Consider the following 9,942-nt stretch of genomic DNA (forward strand, 5'->3'; position numbering starts at 1 on the left):
ATTGTTTTTCATTAAATACTCGAATTTAGCATAAAATATGGAGGGAATAACGATTTATGCTTTCACAAAATATCTTCTAAAAAAATCCAACCGGATGTTCGAAGATAGATAGTTTTTTACGCTCCTTTTGTGTTTCTTTTTAATTTTAATCAACGGTTTTGAAAAACAATTTCTTTATGTATCCTCTCCGGTCATTGATATGAATCAAAATTAAGAGCAATATGCAACACTTCAATTATAACACTATATTTGCATTTCCATTGTTCTTTCCCACTATAAGCCCATACGGAGGAGCTGCAATTATTTCTCTATAATTGCAATTGCTCTGTCAGTATACTATGACGTCATAAAGGTGTAACGTTAAATATACTTTTCCATGACGTTATAGATTTAAACCACTATACGATACATCATGTGTTTTTCTCCAACTCCATTAAAATTGACGTATTTACATGTAATATTAAAACATGTTCTTGATAACATTTTAAAGGAATTACTGTTATAACATATCATTGATTCTGTTAACAAATCTATGTGAATTAAAAAGATACATTACAGTCTGAATGTTTACTTTTGATGTAATAGCTAAATGTCAAGGTCTAGCTAGGCTAATACAGGGTATTTGCGAGTGGTAAAATGCAAATATAAGTAATAAACAACGATTATTTAGTGAACATGGCGTTATGAATAGCAACTGCTCTGCTGGCATATTTTCCATGATGCGCTAGCGCGCATCATGGAATATGCCAACAGAGCAATTGCTATTCATAACGCCATGTTCACTAAATAACGTTGTTTATTTCTTAAATATAGTGCACCATGACAAAAACACAGGCAAGTTTGTCATCTTTCCCAGACAAATCGTCTGATGATTCTGATACACGTAAAATCATTTAAATCAAGTATGAAAATGTTCCTGGTAATGTTTGAAAATTTTACCATTTTTGTAGTAACAGAAAATGTCTCAATGATTTCCAAACTGGCCTCGTAACTTGTGTCAATCGCCAGGATAAATATAACATATTTTGTGGGAGGTTGTTTTCCAACGCGTTTACAAGTTTTAAGAAAATGACATGTTCATAAATGCTACTAAAAACCTGGTTCATAATTCATCCAGCTGTATTTGTCCAAAATCCCTTTTTTTATTTTATATTCAATGTTAATGTTAATACAAACAACATTCTTTCTTGGCTTTTTATCAATCATAGAGCGGGAATGCCCAATCAGGCTAAGAGTTTTACATATTTCTGTAATTTTATGATTCAGTGTGCTTATACTTTCCCTCTAATTGCAGAAAAATAAAGCTGAAGAAACGACCACACCAGAAGATAATGGCCGTGCCTTGTTCCGTAGCAATGATTTTCAGTAGAATGTGACTTGCGATATATTTAATGTTTTTAGAAATAATATTTCTTAAAATATCTCTTCCTTAATGAAAAAAAGATAAGTTTTTATGAAACAAATAATTAAGATAACGTTTATATTTCATTGCCAACTGCGATATTTATATTACAAATTGCATACTTAACAGGGAAATTTAAAACCGTCAAATCGCGTTGTATGTATACATTTAACTGATGTAATGAATAAGGTATAAGTTTAGTTGGATTTCATTTGGAAGATAAGATAAATTAAGCAAATGAATCGGGAACAAAATTGATATTGCATGTTAGCTTAAATTGTCCGAAATGAAACCGAAATCTTGCGCGCACGGAATAAATATCAAATGTGAAACAAAAAGCTTCACACCAAAGTCACTATAGCATACAGTCGATATAAAAATTTGAAACTGGCTTCGTGTTCATGTATATAATAAGATGATTCGGCAATAAACCTAAAAAAAATACTTGTATTTTAAATGAAACTAAATTTTTTTTCAGCGAATCAAGTGAAAAGACATGTAATGGTCAATGTGGAAAAAAATAAATTACAAAACGTAATACAAAATTGAGTATAAAGATGATTAAAACTTATACTGTGAAATATTTTAATGAGATACGAAAATAAAAAATTAAATTTCGACGTGCATTTTATAGTGAAAAAATACATGTGACTATTTTTTTTTTTATTAAAAAGTGGTTGTATTTGAATACATGTATGTTGTGAAAAAAAATGATAATTGCATAAATTTGTTAATCGACGAAATGTATCCATCGACCCGTCAAAACTAAAAGTATATGCTATCCAAAATGTCAATTGAAGATCCCGAGTTTGGCTTTATTAAAAGCAGCGGTTTTGTTTAAAAAAAATTTATCAAAGGACATAAGACAATTGATTTGCAAAAAAGTACAATTTAAGATATATTAAAATATTAGTTTAGCCACTGCGGTTTAATTTTATACAAAGTGAATTCCGAATGTTTGTATGTTGATATCTTGCAGGCAATTTCCAAGAAATGTTATATGAATTTTAAATCCGTTGGTGCATTAAAGGACAAGGCACTCGATTTTTTTCTAAATGTTGTAATAAATACAAGTCATTTGGCATCATGGACATTTATATTAATTTAACACGTCAAAGTCGTCATTTTGACATAACTTTTATCGCATCGTCAGTACAAGGCGCAGTTCTGTCATTCAATATATCACTGATAACTTTGCCTGTTAATATTTGGATACAAAGGAATATGTAATATTATTCACTATTTTGTTTTTTATTACCTACTTACGTTACTTCGAATTCACTCCTTTTTACTGTGAAATCTTTAAAATTCAAATTTGTGACTAAAATCACGTATTAATAAGTATTAAATAGGTCAGACAAATTGCTCATAATGATGACTCGTTTTTAATGTATTAAAGATTTACTTGGCCAATTCTTCTTTGTGCAGTAATTTTATCTTTAAAATAAAGATGTACTTCATACAATTAATTTCATACTTTCAGTAAATAAAGACCGATTAATTTTTTTTCAATCATTTCCAATTTCATAAGAAAAACAAAGACAATGCAGAAACTTTATCATTTATCGATAATCTATAGATAACTGCATTATACATTTATTTTAGCTATGTCAGTTTATCATTAGCAATGTTTCAAAGTTTTAGGATATGCAATTAAGATTATCATTTAAAAAAAAAAAAAAGGGTTTGATTTTATGCATATTCGTAGCAAATCGCAATGGCTAAACTGTTCCGAGACACGTACAGTAGGGTTGTGAAATATCATGAAATGATATCCCCACTAATTAAACCGTAAATTAGATACTCTAATTAAGTCATTCATATTTCCTGCTCATAAGATAAGTCGTCATGCTCAGAATACTGACGGAAATACAGACACTTGTAAACAGTCTTGTGAAATGTTAACGCTAACTCCAAGGGTCAGCCTCACTTTGCACTTTCATTATCTTTGATGTCTTGTTTGGCAATAAACGCCCTTAGAATCAGGAAAAGACGACACGCACCACTGACTGAATCTGTATTATACAATTACTTACCTGAAACGTGTCTCCAACAGTCATCATGCTTCAAAAAATCTGAAATTAGAATTTGGTGTCAGGTGTTGAAGGCATGTAAAAGCAGATATGGCATTTGAACTTCATCTTAATAGTTTTTCTGAATGAATCAACGTATTCAAATCATAAATGATTTTGCTGTTGTTTCAGTAATATGTACTCAGCCTCGAATAGAGCTCTGAAGTGACAGGCTGATTCGATTTATATACAAAAACAATGTCAAATTATCATCAACTTTCAAAACCCCCAGTGTGGATTTGTTTAGTATGCTAGCACTTGTACTAATTATAATTCATTTCTGTGAAACGATCAGATGGCGGAAAGAAATATGTAGTATCAAAGAAAACCTACTTATTATTAGAAATGGCCGTGACTTCTTTATGACATCTTATAGAGTTGCAGTAGGGATAATTGATACTAGGATGTTTCAGTACACTGTAATATGAAATAATTCAAACAAACATAGAATGTGGAATTAAAAAACAATATAAAGATTGCTCCACATTCTAATGCTTTTAATCGGAACATGTACATTTACGAATGCTTTTAATCGGAACATGTACATCTACGAAAATGAATTTTTTTTTTCAGTATCTAATTATTTTTTTTCAAAACATTTTATGTGTATTTTTTTAAATCACATAGTTTTTGTAGAGGTGAAAAAAAAAATACTGTATTAATTTTTTTTCTCCCAAATGACAAAATGACGTCTTAATAGTTTATACTATGATGTTTAGATATGATCTTAAATTTTTGTGTCTTAATGAAGCCTCATTATGGTGGTGTCTTGATAAGTTGCCTTTCTATGAAAAAGTAAAACGTCATATCTATAAAATAACAATTTTGTGTAAGAATCACAATTTTATATAAGGACCCGGTCGCGCTAATTCACTAGTTGTTAGTTACATTTCATACTTCGAAACATAAAGTATATAGGTTAAAAAGCAACAAGGCTCGATAAGCTGGTTGTTGCAAACCATTCAGGCAGGTAACCAAAATTAAAACTTTAAAGATTCATTTACTGTGAAGCCATGTAGTAAAAATGTTTCCACTAAAATATCAAAATATTTGAAAATAAATAATCGTTTTTGTGCGTGTTATAGAAAAAATGATGGATAAATCAGATAAAATAAAGCAATAGCATGGAAACTGCTGATTTTTTATGTGTTTTTTTTATTCTTTGTAAACCACAATGGGTACCTTTTCATATTATTTTTATAGTTTAAATAGAGGGGGACATCATGAATAGCATTTAGTTTTGAATTTAAAAAATCAACTCTGTGTTCGGTGAATATGGTAACACTTTGTAAGTAAATATTTTTTCATAATTATTCTTATTTTGAAAACGTTCTAATATATTCTATCAACAATGTACCATGGAACCCCAGAACATATCCGTTACTCCTAATAGATCTCACATTAGCACTTAAATGGCAGTTTTCAGTTTTATACCCTGCTACCTTGGAAAGGGACAATGCAGCAACATTTAAGAGCCCATTTTGTTTGTTTTGCGTAAAACTATTAATGTTAATTAGATTTAACAGTGTAAATTAGTAAAATAAATCCATTCAAAAAATTAAGAAAAATAACCCTGAGGACGGCATTTTTCTGTGTATAAAATTTAAAGGCGTATACTTTTAACTTTTTCTTTTATCTCCTAAAAACCTTTACTTTTTCATAATCTCAAGAAAGCGCAATTGCAATATAAACCTACCAAACATCGGAAAAAATCGTTTAAAAGTTGCATGATCTAATGTCTGCTATTAAAGTTTCAAATAAATTTCCATACAAACCAATTATCTTTGTTATAGACTTTCGCCTATGTACACAAACAGAATCCGTTTTATTTCAAAGTTAATATCATTCAAAGTTAAAACAAATTCTCTATGGGAACACAAAAACCCATACCAAATAAATGTGTCAAAGGAAAAGTAATCGTTTGGTTTCATCCCTCTCATGATTGGGTTTATTCAACTCGCATGTTATGCATCGATTGTAAACAAAACAAGCCTTAGAAATAATAGTGTACTAAATGTGCACAGGTTTATTTTTAATTTGCCAAAAACATTATCACTTACATATATTGCAATGTCAAAGTCGTAATACAATCAAATCCGCCTTGACGTTAGAGAGAATTTCAATCTGACGCGAAAAACGCGAGAACTTACTATGTCGTCTGTTTTGTAAACAAGTTTTGTACATCATTCTATTTAAATAATGTTTAATTCATCGGGAACATCATAGCAAAGTCTATTTTTATACACAAACTCAGCTAAATCATCGTTACCAAAAGGCCCAGGGGCCACATCGCTCATATGAGCATCAATTGCCTTAACTCTGATCAAATTAGCATTACAGTATCAAAATCAAACTATCTTGACAACTAATCACAGTAAATCTTGCTCAAAAGTTTTTAAAAATCTGTCGTATTTTATCCACATATTTTTGGGGTAAATATTAAGCCCCTTTTGTTGTTGTACCTGTAAGAAGATTTTTCTCTATTCCTATAAACCCCCACCCACCCACCTACCCACCCACTTTATGACCCTTCTTTTCTCTGGGGGAATCATAGTTTGATCAAATTTTATTCTGCACGCGAGTACTTTCACACAATTTACTACTTTTTGGACCGGAAGCTTTCCAAGAATATTTTTAAAGATTTTTTCTATATATTCCCATGTGAAACTTGTTACCTTCATTATGGCCCCACCCTACCCCCGGGAACCATGATTTAAACAAACTTAAATCTACACTTACTGAGGATGCCTCCACTCAAATTTGAGCTTTTCTGAGAAGATTTTAAAAGATTTTCTCTATACATTCTTATGTAAAAATCCATCCCCCATTGTGGCCCCAACCTACCCCTGGGGACCCTGATATGAACAAACTTAAATCTACACTACCTGAGGATACTTTCATATCAGTTACAGCTTTTCTGGCCTAATAGTTTTTGAGAAGAAGATTTTTGGATAAATGCCAACAAATTTTCAATAATTCTGAATTATCTCCCATTGAAAGTGGGTGTGGCCCTTCATTTGAACAAACTTGCATCCCCTTCACCCAATAATGCTCTCTGCCAAGTTTGGTTGAAATCTGCCCAGTGGTCCCGGAGAAGAAGATGAAAATGTGAAAAATTTACAACAACGCCAAAGCCAACGACAAAGACGAAAGACAACGGATAAATTTTGAGCAGAAGAGCTCACTTGAGCTTTCAGCTCAGGTGAGATAAAAAGCGTAGAAAAATTGATATAAAATCAGATCAAGCAGCTAAATAAAAAATAAACTTTCCTTCTAAAATCTAAATATTTCATTTGTACTTTTTATTGTGCTCAATTTAAGAATTGGTATCGAAACAATTTGCCTTGTACATGTATTTCACTTTTGTATGAAAACTAAGGTCGACCCCTTTAAAGGTACATGGTCACGATTTTGGTCAAATTCTTTTTTTCTTTTATTATTTAACAATGCTTTAGGAATGCATTTCTAAATTTCATTTGAGAGTCAGTCTTTAAGCAAGATACGGTGCTCACAATTCCTTGTAATGTAAACGAGCTCGTGCTCTGTTTTGTTTACATAGGTTCAATATACCTGTAAAAAAATATTTTTCAAGCTGATTTGTCCATCTTCATGTTCATTCTTTTAACATACTCATTTTGGTCTTAAAGTGGAATTTTTACTTCAACATTCAAAATGTAAATAACAGGCCTGTTAGCATAGCTCTGTAACTTGCTTATAACTCTACCAATGCCTTTCAAATTTCGGTTGTCTATTAAAAATGCCCCATTAAAGCATTTCAAACTTTCAAATCGGAAAAATAATTTTTAGCCTAAACTGTGACCTAACCCCTTTAAACGTGTTTAGCATTCACGTTATCGCTTATAAAACTCTTTCGACCTGTAAGGTATGAAGAGGTCGGTAATTATGCCTGGCAATCGATAATTGATATTATTAATTTAGAATAGTTCGTAAAAGAAGGTTGCACATCCGTTGCATATGAACATTCTACATGTGCGTGAACAATGTTTACGATATCAAATGCGTCGACTTATTATTCATATCTGTTTGTCTTTCTAAAAATAATGATATCAAAGTGGGTTTTTCTTGTCTGGTTTGTTTTTATTACACAATTTAAGGGTTAATACTACTAATATGTCTCAGTATATTTGAATCTATCTAGGTTATTATCAGCTTTATGACTCAGAGATAGTTACTTTATTTTTACTCTTTGAGGTTGCACACTTTAAAAAGTAAGGGAGGGGGGCATGATAAGCATTTTGTTTTTGAAGTTAACGAAAATAAAATATCTTTATCAAACTTGTGTTTAGTGTCAATGTTAAGACTTTGAGAATATATATTACATTCATTCACAATTTTTCTTGGTTTGAAAACTGTATTCTTTTCTAATCTATCTACCCTAAGAACACGGTTAGAATTCTGATTTTAAATTTAATCAAAATATTATTTTATTAAATCTGTGTTTAGTGACTATGGGACCACTTTGTAAATATGAGTTCCCTCACACTTTTTTTGGGTTTGAAAACTGGCTCAGTTTATCTTGGAAAGCTCAGATATTTCCATTCCTCATAATAAAATCTCAAATAAGCATTTAAATGTCATTTTCCCATATATATCCTGTTACCGTGGCAACGGGACCATATAGCAACATTTAAAGGTGGTTAGCATTCAATGTATTATTAATTTTGTCAAACTCTTTTGAACTGTAAGGTTTGAAGTCGGTAATTATGCGTGGCACTGATCATTAATTTTCAAAAGTTAGAATTGTTCGTAAAAGAAGGTTAATTTACACTTTGCACATCCGTGGCTTAAACACAATTTACATGTACGAAAACAAAGTCCACGAAATCATTTGTTTATGGAACACAATTTTAAGGTGTTAAGTACTACCTAGAAGTCTCAGCTATTTTTAAATTATCCTACTTTTCTCAGCTTGTTGTCTCTGAAAGAGTTCTCTTGTTTTTAATTTTTCGAGGTTGCAAAGGCTTAATATTGGTGGAGAAAAATGCTTAGCATCTTGGTTTTGAATTTAACGAACAATAGGCCTATATTGTTTTAAATTTGTGTTAACGAAATCAATATAGTACCATTTTGTGAATATATATTATCCCATTTTTCGAATTATTACTATTTTTTTTTTTGAAAAATGTATACTGTAATGTTCAATCTATCCTCGAAACCCCAGATTATTTCCATTGCATAGAAGCATTTAAATGTCATTTTTATACATTTACGCTGTTACCCAAAACCTTCAATTAGAAATGTACAAATTTGTAAACAAAGCTTTTTGTAGGAATTTCGAATTTACATGTATGATAACAAATCATTTATTGAAAACTAAAATTATCATTCACATATATCAATACTTAATAAAAATTGTGTACCTTATTGCATGAAATAAATTTTGAATAATGGTTTTAGTGCACTTTTTTTTTGCTTATGATTTTGAGAAAACGGGGATAATGCGCTGATAACAGTAACACTATCGTTTGCGATCTTTCAAATTCACTTTGATACCAATTACGATGAGGTAAAACCACAGATTTAAATGCGGATAAATCGTGATTATGCTACAAAATTGAGGAAACATCACCCAAAACGGCGGAGGTAATGCAGTTCAAATACATTTTAAGACAATGTACTTTATCTCCATTTTTTTTAATATAAAATAAGACAGACTCTCTCGAGAAGAATGATTATCTAACGATTTTTGGGATTGAAAAAGAATTAATTCGAACATAATAATTGATTAATCATTTTAATTCATTTACTGAAACATCCTTGTTCTTTTTTGATCTGGGAATTTCTTTCATATCAAGCGAGCATATTATTTTTATCTAGTATGCTAATGACTTTAACCTTAACCTTTCTTATAGCAGTCGTATAAGTTTTCTTTTTAAATCCATTTAACGTTTTACAAATTTTAAGTATCAAAAACTCTTACTTTTTTAGACTGAAACATTAACCACTGGCATGATTGTGTTTGGACAGAATTTATGGATTTTTTTTGGACGATAGAATAAAATTTTAGGCATAATCTCAAAGTAATTGCAAAAAAAAAATGATTTTTGATTGGAAATATCTTTTTTTAAAATTACAAAACATTTGTTAAATAAATATTTACAGAGTTTTCGATGAGTTGAAATCAAAATTTTTATTTCCTTTTAAAATATAAATTACTATGAGAAAGAGGGCGTATATGAAATTCTATGTACACATATCATAAGACAATCAGTTAAGTATGGTAAGCTTTTCTAAAAGCTGCCACTTGTTGTATTAAAAGCAACACATTTCTCTCTCTGACTCGAATTTTTTTAACTAATATACTTTATGTTAATTTATTTAAAATTAAAAATATCTGATTAGTGTACATTGTTCACTTTTACCTCTGCATAGATCTACATACATTTATATGCCAATTTTCGTTCATATTCAGGCAAAGCTTTTGTTATATATATCATAAATTGCATT

The sequence above is a fragment of the Magallana gigas genome, chromosome 2, assembly GCF_963853765.1.
Source record: "Magallana gigas chromosome 2, xbMagGiga1.1, whole genome shotgun sequence".
Lineage (NCBI taxonomy): Eukaryota > Metazoa > Mollusca > Bivalvia > Ostreida > Ostreidae > Magallana > Magallana gigas.